Source organism: Athene cunicularia (genome assembly GCF_003259725.1).
Source record: "Athene cunicularia isolate RWA chromosome 11 unlocalized genomic scaffold, athCun1 chr11_part1, whole genome shotgun sequence".
NCBI classification, from domain to species: Eukaryota; Metazoa; Chordata; class Aves; order Strigiformes; family Strigidae; genus Athene; species Athene cunicularia.
The window spans coordinates 16,348,135-16,361,091 of NW_020799113.1; positions in this window are offsets into that span (position 1 = coordinate 16,348,135).

Here is a 12,957-nt window from a genome sequence, read left to right on the forward strand (position 1 = left end):
CCCCCCCCCCCCCCCCTGCTGCCAGCTCTGCAAATGCAACCTGGAATCAGAAGTCTGATCCTAAGGGCTCAAGTATCTTCACCAATAATAAAAATCTGGTAACTGAAATCTACCTGAGAGTGATGCTGTTAATGTGCCAGAGCAGAAAACCAGCTCACTTTCCCACAATTATATTGTCTTTTAATTTTAGCAATAATAAAAGCTCATTTCCGTTAAGTAAGTAGATACATTAGACATATGGGGAGCAGGTCCAGGGGGCAAGTGCCATTATTTTATAGTCACTTCCCTCACTGTAATGGCATTTAAGAAGTTACTTTCAGCATGTAAACTAGAAGTAGGATATGCATGTGGATGTTGTGTGAGAGACAGCTGGACTAAGAAAGGTATATGGCTTCTATACAATAGAAATCTTATATCTTAGAGTGATTAAAGATCTTTAAAGTAAGGGACACTGTCCTGTTCCCCAGTGAAATGAATGGCCAACCTTCCAAGGTCTGCAAGAGGAAGAGTCCTCTGTCAAAACTTTCGGAAGTAAAACACGAGCTATTTGGTTTGCTGTACTCGAAAAGTTCTTGGTCAAAACAGGAAAGGGTTTTGTTGTAAAAAACCTCATAATGTTAACATTTTTAGATATGCAATTTTCATTAGGATCTAGAAATTCCAGTTTACTATATAAAGAGAACAAGATTATTTTTAGCAGCATATTCTACACAAAAAGGACTGTAATAAAATCCATTCTCATGACTCACAACAGGGAGCGAAGAGAGGCAGCATCTTTAGCCTGCAGGGGCTGGGAGATAGAGAATGGGTTTGCTGGGTTGTATGATGAAAGGTTCTACCCATGCTTCAGGGGAGTATATTACACATATTCTAAATCTACATTGCAGCATAACTCTCAGAATGAGAAGCAAGTAACAAACTTCACAATTAGTATTATACGCCAGTAAGAGGGGAATGATTCTTCCACCTCGCCTTGCCTATCCACACTTTCATTACAGCAGTGTACTAACACTGGACAAGTTGACTTGACCAGCCCAAACTTACTGTTTGGTGGAAGTGAAAAGCAGAATGAGTGCAGTAAAATTTAAATCCAAGACTTGGTGTCATGGAGGAGAAAAAGGAAAACTTCTTATTAAAGGAACTTGGAGAATGGCGAGTGAGAGCTGTACTGGAATCATATTTTAAAATTATTTTTATCCAGCTGAATTTCAGAGCTTGTCACTTCTATGTAGAATAAATGACTGAGTAGTTGGGATGAGCAATAATACCATGGCAGATTGAGTCAAGCCAAGATTTGATTCTTAACCCTGCTACCAATTCATGCAGATAAATCATTCAAATTCTTTGTGCTTTGACTTTCCCATCTGAGAAAGGAGATATTCAGCTTAGTTCACAGAAGTGTTGAAATGTTGATCATTTTTATGCACACAGCAATGTGAACTCATTGGGTGAAAGGTGATTTGGAAGTATTAAATATTCTTGTTGCTATTATGCCTACTTTCCTCTTCATACTGTTTATGTGTAGTGCTATTCTTTTGACTGAACTTCAGCCCATTAGAACCTGACAGTATAGAATTTACATTCTTCGCAATGATAAATGCATTTGATTTTCTTCAACTACATTCAGTTCAGCTTTTAAGCATAAAACTAATCTCTTTTGTTTAACATGACTATTGAGTAAAAACAAGTGCTCAAGTGTTTTGTCAAATTGAGCTCATAAGAGCTTTTGCAAGAATAAACAGAAATTGGCAGTTGAACCCTGTGATTTTACAAAGTTTTCTTCCAAACTGTGAAGAAACTGTCAACAATTCGGTTGCCATCCCACCGACATGGATATGGTGTAGTATATGTACACATGGGTTAAAAAAAACACAAACCCCCACTAATTTCCCATCATAGTCTTGACTCTTCCACTAGAATATCCCGTGTTACATCTTCCTCCAACTTTGGAAGGGAAAGCAGCACTAACTGCAAGTCTAAGAAGTTTGAGGTAAGAGACAGATTCTGAGTTTTCTTTTGCAGTTTATTATCAGGTGTGGTGCATTTCCTAAAACTATAAGAATCTAATACACCAAGAATGTCTCTGACCATTTCTGCTGTCTTCCTGTTTTACACATCAGTAGTTCTGTTTCTTACACAATTAAAAAGTTGATGCAGGGTACAAGGAAATTTGTGCAACCTATGAGGTATAAACTCATGAATCTCTCTAGAGTACATGCAGTGAAATGAGCTATATCCATGCAGATTTCATTGATTTAGATCTTTATATTCACAAATGATTGTTATGAATCAGTTCTCCTTTTGTCTGCAATAAACCAAGAAGTAAGATAAACAGTGCTCCTTTAGACTGTTTTCCTGAGGTGGTGTATTTGACCAGAGACTCTGTGACGAGGACTGCTGTTTGTAATCTGCAACATGATGGATTATTAGGACTTCATGTGACTTCAATATAAATAGGTTTCCTTGATCAGAATGAAGTCCAGAAGGCAGAGGACAATCCTCCCTCCACCCACCCCCGCCATCAAAATTTTGAAATCTTGAGATAAGACAAGGCAAGTAATCATAGCCCCAGCTCTGCACATGGTATTAGGGAAACCTAAAGAGTTTCTTGGAATGTTCTCATCAGCTTTATTGACAGACCTGATGAACTTAAGTGAAACAAATGAAAATGGAAGTTTCTGGGCATACGAACTAATATACCTAAGAAATAGCCTAGCACAGAACCTACAGGTAAGGCACACTAAGATTGAATTAATGAGCAACATACATGCAAATATTTCTTGAAATGGTGAATTCTGGGAGGGAAATCTGTGGCTTTTCTGTCTGGAGCAGAAAACTGGAAGAGCTAATGTGTAAAAACCTCCAGTGGACATGCAATACAGAACCTAATAAAGCATTTGAGTAGCTGGGACACCTGAGGAGCCTTCCTTCTCTCAAACTCAGGTATTATTAAGCAAAACCTAAATTCAGTCATCAGGAAAGGTACTAGATCAGTTCTTGTACAGATATGGTTAAGATTAACTTACACACAATTGGTAGCAGCAAATGCTGAGTGTCGTTATGCTCAGAAAGGGGTGGTGAAGAGGGAGAACTGGGTCTTAGACCAAGAGTGTAAAAACTTCTTGTCTTAATTTATGAGATCTTTGTAGACAAAAATACATGGTGAATCACCTATTTCATTCCCCAAAGAAGTCTAAATGTCGTACCTCTCACTTTGGAATGCAGAAAGTTGAGTTTTTAGGGCTGCAGATTTCTGATGTGCAAATTACCTGAGAGACAGATTTGTTGACTGCATGTACAAGCACCAGAGGTGTGGACAAAACCTCGATAAAGCAGTATCCAGAATGAAACCAGTGGTTTTGGTAAAACATTGTGTCTCATCCCAGGTGACGTGGACTGCCATTCCCAAAGCTACCCAGGAGATCAAGCAGAAAAAGATAATTAATTAACTATGACAGTTGAGGTTGCAAAGACTCTAAATGTGAAGAGCTGAAAGCAAGAGGGCTCGCTGCATTTTCAGGTATATCCCTTCCTGGAATAGGAAGGTGATTCCATCATAGATGGTAATGCTAAAAAAATAAAATAAAGGAAGCTTAGTAATACTGTACTGGCACTGCTGTACCACGGAAGACGGCATGTTTTCAGTAATGCCTTTTAAGCTGTCATTGTACACAGAAGTTCTCACTGTTTATTTTACTATCATCAGAAAACATGTATTGATTTGCTTATGATCATAATTTCTGATTCGAATCTTTGTCTATAACATCACAGCAGATGTGGGGGGGAAAGGAAATCCAGAAATAAAATCAAAGTAAACCTCCATTTAGATTTCAGAGTAAAACCTTAAACATTTTATTCTTTGAAACGGAGGAAAAAATACACAATCCAGATTTTGTGTGAAGAAGTAGTAATATTATTTAATATAATCTAAAAATCAGGAACAAAAACCAGTATAAAACTTGTGCAAATGGCCCTAGAATCAGTCTTCCTGACAGAAAAATGTAGACATGCTGTATGGCCCATCAAGGTGCCTCTGGAAGTACTTTAGCCATTTATTTGCCCTGTATTAATAATGGTCAAGTATGAAAGAAATTAACAGCTCATAAAAAGCATAGGAAGAGTAATAAAAATGTTGAAAGACAAAAAGTTGGAATTTAATCTCTTTACAGAAACATTCTCACTGACCATTAAAATGCTGCCTTTATTCAGTCGTTCCCATTAACAACTAACACAGACCGCTGAAGGACAGGCAGGTGGTGACGCTGGTTCGGGTTTTCACTCTAATGGAGGTTTTCCTTTGAACTCAATACCTCCCGACGAACCGCTGAGAGCTGGCAGCCTTTCCTCACTTCTCCCTTTGGGATTCCCATGGTACCCTTAGATTTTTCTCCTTTTTGCCATCTTTGAGGTTGTGATTCTGTTCCTGAGATCTCCGTGATGGACCAATGACCTAGTACGTCTTGTTAAAGGAAAAGAAGCTGACCTTGATACCTAATTATAGCAGAAAGAAAGGCACTAAATAAAATCCTTGAGCCTGATTTACTTAACAGCCCACTCAAACAGCTCCTGCTACATGCACAGTGCTGAAAACTGAGCAATCCTGGTATAGACACCGAACACGCTTCTGCACATCTGGGCTTGAAAATAGTCCAAAGATTCTAGTATGATGCCACAAAACACTGCTCAACCAGAGGAGAGTCTACAGTTAGGTGACATTTACTTTGGTTTAACATTCTGAAAACGACCCAAGCCCAGCCCCAGCTGCCCTGACCCTAACAGCCCAGTGCTATTAAGACTCATATACAAACACATCTACCAGCCAATCAGCCTTAAATAATCAAATATGAGTAACAGTTTACTGTAGCAAATTGACAATAAAACCAATAGAAAAAATCTCCAGATAAAACTCCCCCATGATTGTGCCCAGTTTGTAAATTGTAGTTTTACCAGTTAGTTGAATTACTTAAATGAAAAATTAGTAGCGTAAAACTGACAAACTTTTTGCAACGTTAGCAAGAGCAACCACTGAAGAAATCAAGTAATATCTCCTTTCCCGGGAAGTTATTTTATAAGATATATTTATATATTTATGTTCATAACCAAGAAATTATTGCCACTGTAAAGGCAAAGATGGTAACTACAGATGGCTGAATGATGTTCAAGATTTATCAAACACATTTTTCAGGCAACTGCTGAAAAACTGTGAATCGTATTTTCCTACTGTTAAACCATTTCTATACCTAGTAAATAAGACATTTCTGAATCTTTGCCAGCTTGCAGTGACTTATTTATTCAAATGCAATTTTTTCCATTATTCATGTCCCTCTCAAGGCAATTTTTTTGAAAGATCTTGATGTGACTTATTGACCAATTTCCCTTAGCTCTATTAAACTGTAAATTTTGTTTAATTTATTAGGTTTTGTTTATGTAGCAGTTAGTTATTCTTGTTGGTTGGATTGGTTTGTTTGTTTCTGATGGCAAGATCACAGATGGGCCTCCATACAATGGATGGGGAAACTTAGTGACCCCAAACAATCAACTAATCTCACAGAAAAGAAGATCCATCCCTTAGTGGACCAGACAAGACGATAAACCTTAAAATACAACCCACAATTGTAAAATCAAAGCCAAAAATGTTCTCTGAATTTTTGCCCTGAGAAGGTAGAGTACCAGTGAGACTATAAAATCCACTCAAAGAATCTCATGTAAGTCACTGCAGTAATGGGATAGCAGTATATGTCCCCTAGGTAATAAACATATTTGACAAGAAACTCTGCTGAATCAAGGCATATGGTAAGACCAAATAAACTGAAACAAATTCAGCTGTCATAAGAAAGCCATGTTCCCTGGCACAACAAATTTAATCTACAGCAATATATTCTGCTACATATTTGCTTAAATCCAGTCATCAGAACATAGGCCAGAAAGAGATATAATTGATCAGTGCACCAGGTTGAACTCTTCAAAAATACATGAATTTCCCCTATGTTGTCTGAATGAAAGCACTGCCTCGGTTTCCCTTTATGTGAAATAAGAATTCTCCCACTTCCTTGACAAGATTCCTGGAGTGAGTACTTGATCCATACACAGCATTTTAACACACTATCTCTACAAGTAATAAATGAGTATATAAACATCATACAAATGTGTGTCCTTTTTTTTTTTCTCTACCAATACAGACATTTAAAATATATGAGAATTTTAGAAGGAGAAAAGGGGGGTAGGAGGGGAATCAAATGACTGCAGGCCCCTTGGCCTTACCGTTTTCCAGAGTCGATAACAACAGGGACCTCTCTGTTTCAGAAAGCTCCCATTCTGTTCTCTGAATCTGCTGTGATGAAATGGAATTTGCATTCAGCATACAGCACTAGTGGTCAGAGGGAATCACTGTCTCTGTCAAAGATTGTTCACTTTAAATCCTTTGCTAGTTCAACTGCTATATGTTTGATTTTAATTAAAGTTCTGTCATGAATTATAAAAGACTAGATCTTCAAAGTCATTAATTAAGGCCCCTCAGAGTCTGAATACTAACACCATAATGACAAGTGAGATGTACAGTGCCTATCAACAAGCCACTGCATGGCAGCAGCAGCAAAGCAAGCAGAACTATTATTCTGACATGTTCAGGATTGCACTTGCCAATTGTTACAGCAAAGAGATCTCCCATGAATACAAACAGAACAGTGGTGGGAAACAGTCAAGCTTCGGCATGGCACTGTTTGTAAGTAATGTGCCTCTTCCCAGAATGGGAGAAATGGGTCGCTCAGTGAGGCAATCCTTAGGGTCTGCCTCTGAAATTTAAAAAGCAGAAATTCCATAGCTCTGTACTATGGGGCTTAGGAGTTGATCACGCAATCACGTCAACTTAGCTTTTGCTCTCACTGTGTCTGTAGTAGTGACTCCCTTACCAGCTAAGGGCTAAATCTCATCATCCTTACTCACATCTTCGACTTCAAGGTGCCTCATTAAGATGAACAGTCTCACTGACAAAATACAATGCAAGCCAACACCAATACAGATGGCAGGATCTGTCCCGTGCTACTACTGATCACGCTGAGTTTACCAAGCTCAAGCTAATACAGCAGCATCAAGACTTCATTCTTCTGCTGACCCTCCAGTGACGTGAAATTTAGAGGCAAATTAATTCTGCACATTTTATCTGCAAGATCTAGTTCATTTTCAGATAGAGAAACCCTTGGCCAGAAGTCCCTCCCTTTCCCTAGAAGTAGCCCCACTTATATTTTTTTTAGGCATTTCACAAAGTGAACTATGAATGAACATGAAATAGCAAAGTGTTTTTCATACACCACAACCAACTGGGCAAGTTCCAACGGTGACCGATAACCTCATTTGAAAATCACTGCAGAATTGCATGCTTCAAAATAAGTGGAAGATCTAATGCGTGAAAAGGGAGAAAAAGAAAAAGTATAGGATTAGATACTAATAGTCACGATGTTTTTCTTTGAAATAATACAAACTGATGCACTTGTTTATGTTTTACACAGGGTGCTTGGGTTCACATACGAAACAGGTCAGGTTTTCTATGCCCTTTACAGATGCACTGTCCTCAGAGAATACTGATGAAACTAAAAAATCCTTACTCAAAATCAGCTTGACTCATCTTCCAAAATGAAGGCTTCCTCTTATTCCTCTGCACCTGAAAGCCTGACACTGAGACCTTTTCTCACCTCACTGCTGAGGAGTAGTTTGAACTTTGTTTTCTCTCTACAAACCACAGGCGGTGTGGGCAGCCAGCCCCCTTGGAGCTATCAAGCAAGGCCCTTGAGGAAGCCAGAGCCATCTCCTTGCTTGAGCTTTCCTTTCCTCAAGCAGCTTATCTTGATCAATAGACCAAACTGATTTCCTTTAATTTCAGCAGCTCTATATCTAGAAGGGAGCTCTTCAAACTCATTCGGAAAAATATTATCAACGCACACTTTCACAATAGTCCACACGTCGTCCAATTTATGATCTCTATTATTAATTAATTGTCCTTGTGTAGAAACTATTTCTCTGACTATTTTCACAGTTTCACCATAAGGAATTGCCTTACATTTTGCTCCATTTATGGCAATTTAGGAATATTTCCCCATTCATATCTCTCACATTATTAAACTACATCATTTTTAGTGAAAGCATTGTACTTTCCATTTTACTGGCACAATTTTCACTGAAGACACATTTTAGTTAGTGACCTTAACAGTTAATAGGTCAGGCATATACTACTCACAAAATCAGTCTCTAAATGGACATACCTAAAATACATATTTTTTTATTTATATCTATTCTCTGTCAGAAATTCAGGGGTGGCAAGCAGGCAATGACCAACTTCAAACAGAAGTGTTTGAAATTAGTTTCTAACCAAATTCACAAAGGCTTTATGATTTCTGAACTAACTAGCTAGCAGAATGCTCAACAGCAATGAGTAATCAGAACACTCCAAATCCAAACTACAAGAACTCACCAGATGTCATCTTATCCTGCCAGATACTTAAAATAGTTAAAACAGGTAAGAATTCTACTGGGAAAATGTGTAGGGACAAGAGATAAATTTAGCAAAGGAATCTGCATTTTAAACCTTCTCTAGACTGTCTGGCAATGTTAAGAAGGCACAAAGAAGTTTGTCCTGGTGACACATTGGCCTGGGGTTTTGCCCAAAGTAGTTCAGTGCATTTCCATGTATTTGCAATGGCAATTAACATCAGCTGAGGATGCAAGCAGGAATTTCTGGTTCAGTCAGAAACATAATGAACCAATGCAATGGAAAATGCTTTGTCGTGAGTAACAGATTCACTTAAAATTAATTTCTAATTTAGTGGCAAGCTAACAAATGAACTCCATGTGTCAACGGAACTTCACATGCTTAGGACCTAACTTCCCAAAACAGAAGGAAAGGATGAGAGAAACAAAACCAAAAAATATATAATTGCTACCTTAAATGCTGAAAATCACGTCTGGTACCAACTGTTGACCCTTTGTACACTGTCCTGCTCTCACCCCTCCATGCACGCACACACACATACACTGATTTCCAACAGTTTAAAGACTCCCTCATGTGGTGGTCAGATATGGTGAATTAGATCACTGGAGTCTGAGCCAGATATGGCTTATTTATCCAGATAATAAACGATGTGGATGTTTAAGGCTTATGTTCTGTTAGGATCAACCCTTCAAAATACGTGTCTTAGATGAGATCGCTTGCCTGCAATATAAATGAGTTCTCGCCGAAGTTATTAATCCTTTTAAACTCAGATGGGGATTGCTGTAACTAATCATTGCTTCCTGGAGACAACTTTACTAAAACAGATAAACTGCTAATATTATGCCTTTCTCTGTTCCTACAGGGGCACACCTCCATCAGTCAACTGCAGCAGACACGCCCTATTCCTGTTATAGGCACTGAATGGCCGGTATTTGGAGGTCGGAATCTTGCCAGTGCCAAAACCCAGAAAGAATGTAGTCCGTTAGTACATTAAAACTATTACTTGTATAGATGGTCCATCTTCAGCAGAGGTACCACTGAGAAAGCAGTGAGTAGATAAATGATTCATATACAAGTCAGGTTCAGTGGGGCTTCAGTCTGGCACCACGCTGGAAGCCTTACTACTTTCTACTGCAGTGCCCTACAGGTCAGACATGTGGCAAAACACACCAAAATCCCTCCTTCAGCTTAGTCCAGGTCCCTGCTTTCTTCAGTAAGATCTTTCATTTCCTGGTACTTATAAACGTCTGTTCCTTGGACAGGAAGAAAGAAGGCACTGGAATGATGATCCAGCAGAAATTACAGAACAGGATCTGTGCAAAAGAGGAGTCACAAGGCAACCCTGGCAAACTGAGAAGGAGCCAAAGGCCTGGCTAAACTAGACTAGGGATAGTTGCATGGGCAGCTTTCCTGAAGCCCAGGCAAACTTTTCCATCACTTGAGCTTCAGGTTTTCCAGTCCCTTAGAAGTTCTGAATGAAACACACTGAAAATACCACATTAGCTCTGACAATTTTAATTGGTTATTTCTTTTTCAGGCATCCTGCTAAAATCAGTGCAAGCCCATGTACGTTAACCAAACTTTTGTTTTGCTTCCTAAACTTGAGCTATAAACTGTCAGCTCAGAACCTACAAGTAACAGATACAAGAGGTTATATACACATACCACAATAGCATACTTGGAAACACACATCCCACTGTACCCAGTTACAGACAGTTGACTCTGTAATCAGAGGAGCAGCTGCTTTCTTGAGATCTTAATTGCCCCAATGGTTATTTATTTCTTCAGCCTAGCAACAGGTTTCAATTTAAAACATGAAACCCCACTAAGAAAAAATCTGTCATTCTCTCATGGCCTGTGCTCACTGACACTGCCTAACATATTCCTCTGGAACCACTAGGAAATCATCAGCTTTTGATAAAATTTTGGAATTAGTGACAGTACGAATTGCTACAGTACATTTCTGAAGGGATCACTACTCTGTCAGCAAATTACCCAGGACACCATCTGAGGTCTAATCCTGAAACTGCTGAGTGCTCCTGAATAATTTCAAAAATAATTTTCTGAAGCAGAAAAATCCTTTGATAAAAACAGCATGTTAATACACACTCATGTGTCTCTTATCACAGTCAGATCTAGTGAGATATGTAGCTTACAGCTCGCAAGACATGATGATTCCCTTTTTACTGTTATTACTGAAGTACGTCCTCAAAAGAGGCATTTGCCATCTCAGACTCTGTGGTTTCTGCCATACAGTTCCTATTAATGCATGAAAGTAGGCATTTAAAAAGCAAATCTGGCATTTTACTCATAAAGTAGATGGTTTAAAATTTTCTATACGGAGTGCTTTTAACCTGAAACAAACACAGTAACTAGAGAGGAGCTTTTTATGACTTGGGATAGATAAATTAATGTATATATCGAATAAATACCTTACCTAATATAGAAGTTATATGCAACACTGTAACGATTTTTTTCCACACATACATAAAGGCTGTAGTTGTAGTTATAACCGTGTTTATTTTCTGTAGCTAATCCAGAGGTAAGATAGACAAAATAACTTGTAGAGTGAGTTATTAAGGTAAGAGAAAGGAAATCTAGGTTACTGTTTCAGCTCTTCCATAAAGTTGGTAGACAGCCTTATGTTCTCTTCTCAGGGGGGCTTTTTCCCCTTTCTTTGCTTTGTATTGCATCTTTCCTTAATTTTTAACTTCCAGGAATCTATTCAGAAGTCACTAATTAATGTTAGAGGTAATGTCTTCAGAGTATGGAGTGTCTAGGAATGTTTATGCACTAAACATTCATAGGAGTTAAACCATTGATCTGTCAATGTCAAAATACATCAGTTCAAACGTTTCAGTCTGTCTCTCCGATTTTAAGCTTCTCTAGTCTGAGAACAGAAAACACATCATACCATGTCTTTTCAAATCCAGCAAGAGTGGTAGGATCATGGAGTAACTTGGGCTGTAAAGGATCTCAGGAAGTCCTGTAGCCCAACCTCTGGCTCAAAGCAGAGGCCTGCCAGCAGCAGCATTTCCCTGCTTTCAGGCTATAGCACCACTGCACTCCTGGCCTGAAAAAGCAGCACCTCTGTCGCACACTGAGAATAGAATGGTCCCATATAGCTTAAAGAGAAATATAAGGAGATAAGAGATGTTTTATTCCAAATCTAGTTGCAATATGATAGGACTTCTACTTGCACAAAGAATTGCGACCAGCATTTTATTTTGCTTTGCTTTTTACCTAAAAGACAGTACCTCAGCCAGGATCTCATAAACTGCTACTGATCTTATGTGCTAATGGAAAATAATGCCTTCCACTAAATGGTCAGAAACTCAATATATTGGTTCACCCAGTATCCATGAATCAAATATTCCATTATATATTATGTTTCCTAATTGAACACAACTTAACTGCTCACTTGCTGAAGTAGTACTAGCAAAGCAGTTCACCTGCTAAACTGCAATCAAAGGTGAGAAACAATGCTTCACTGCAGGTCAGTATGGTTTCTGTTTCTCTGCTGATTTTTTTGAGGAAATGTGTTGAAAAGATGACCTCAACCCACTCTCACTGCCAGCAAAGATACGAAACAAAATACGGTGAGAATTTCAAACTGCACGGACCTCACAGTCCATTCAAAAGTTTCCTCATCCATTTCTGATTAGACGTTCATTAGGACACACTGAAAACTCAGCATTCATTAGATTTCAGTGAGGCTTATGAGTGCAACAGGAATGTGCCAGGACATGTTTGACTTTAAATGGCTTCACTGCAGCACCCTTCTAAATGAAAGCTACTAAGCCATCATAAATTACATTAAAATTCTTATGAAAATTATGAGGTTCTTATGCTTTGAGATTTACAGCAGCCCTTGACCTAATGCAGAGCACAGAGATAACTACAGAATCTCGTGACACAATGCATAAGATTTTTACTTCTTAATTAAGGAGAAGCTAAGAGTAACTTGGCACATCTAGTGAAGGTTTTTTTAGCCTTTGCTCTCTTGCAGTTTCACGTGGCTGGACACAAATATGAACTGTCATCACAAACAAAGCAGAAGAGTCATTCCCCAACAACCAAGTGCAGGGCTGTGGAAAAACTGGATCATATCTTCAGAACTGCGGTTTATTAAGGCAATTCTTAGAAATGACTGTGTTTTTTAGCTGATGGGGAAAAGCTTAAAAGGATGTAGTTTCAAAGCAGAACCATTAGGGGAGAGATGTTCACTTAACTCAAGTGCCCTTGGAATCACACATCAAAGGATGAGAGGGCATAAGTACAAAACTACTTGCTTACAAAGAAAGCTCCATCCATGTGCGGAGTTCCTGTAACTCCTCTTCCTAGTGCTGCTTCCTAGGGCTGACTCACCCAGCGGCCATGAGTACAGCTGCTGTGTTGGGTTGTCAATGGAACTGTACAGGCAGCAAAAGCTCCTGCTAACGTTTTGTCTCTGAACCCCACAGCCCCCCCCCCCC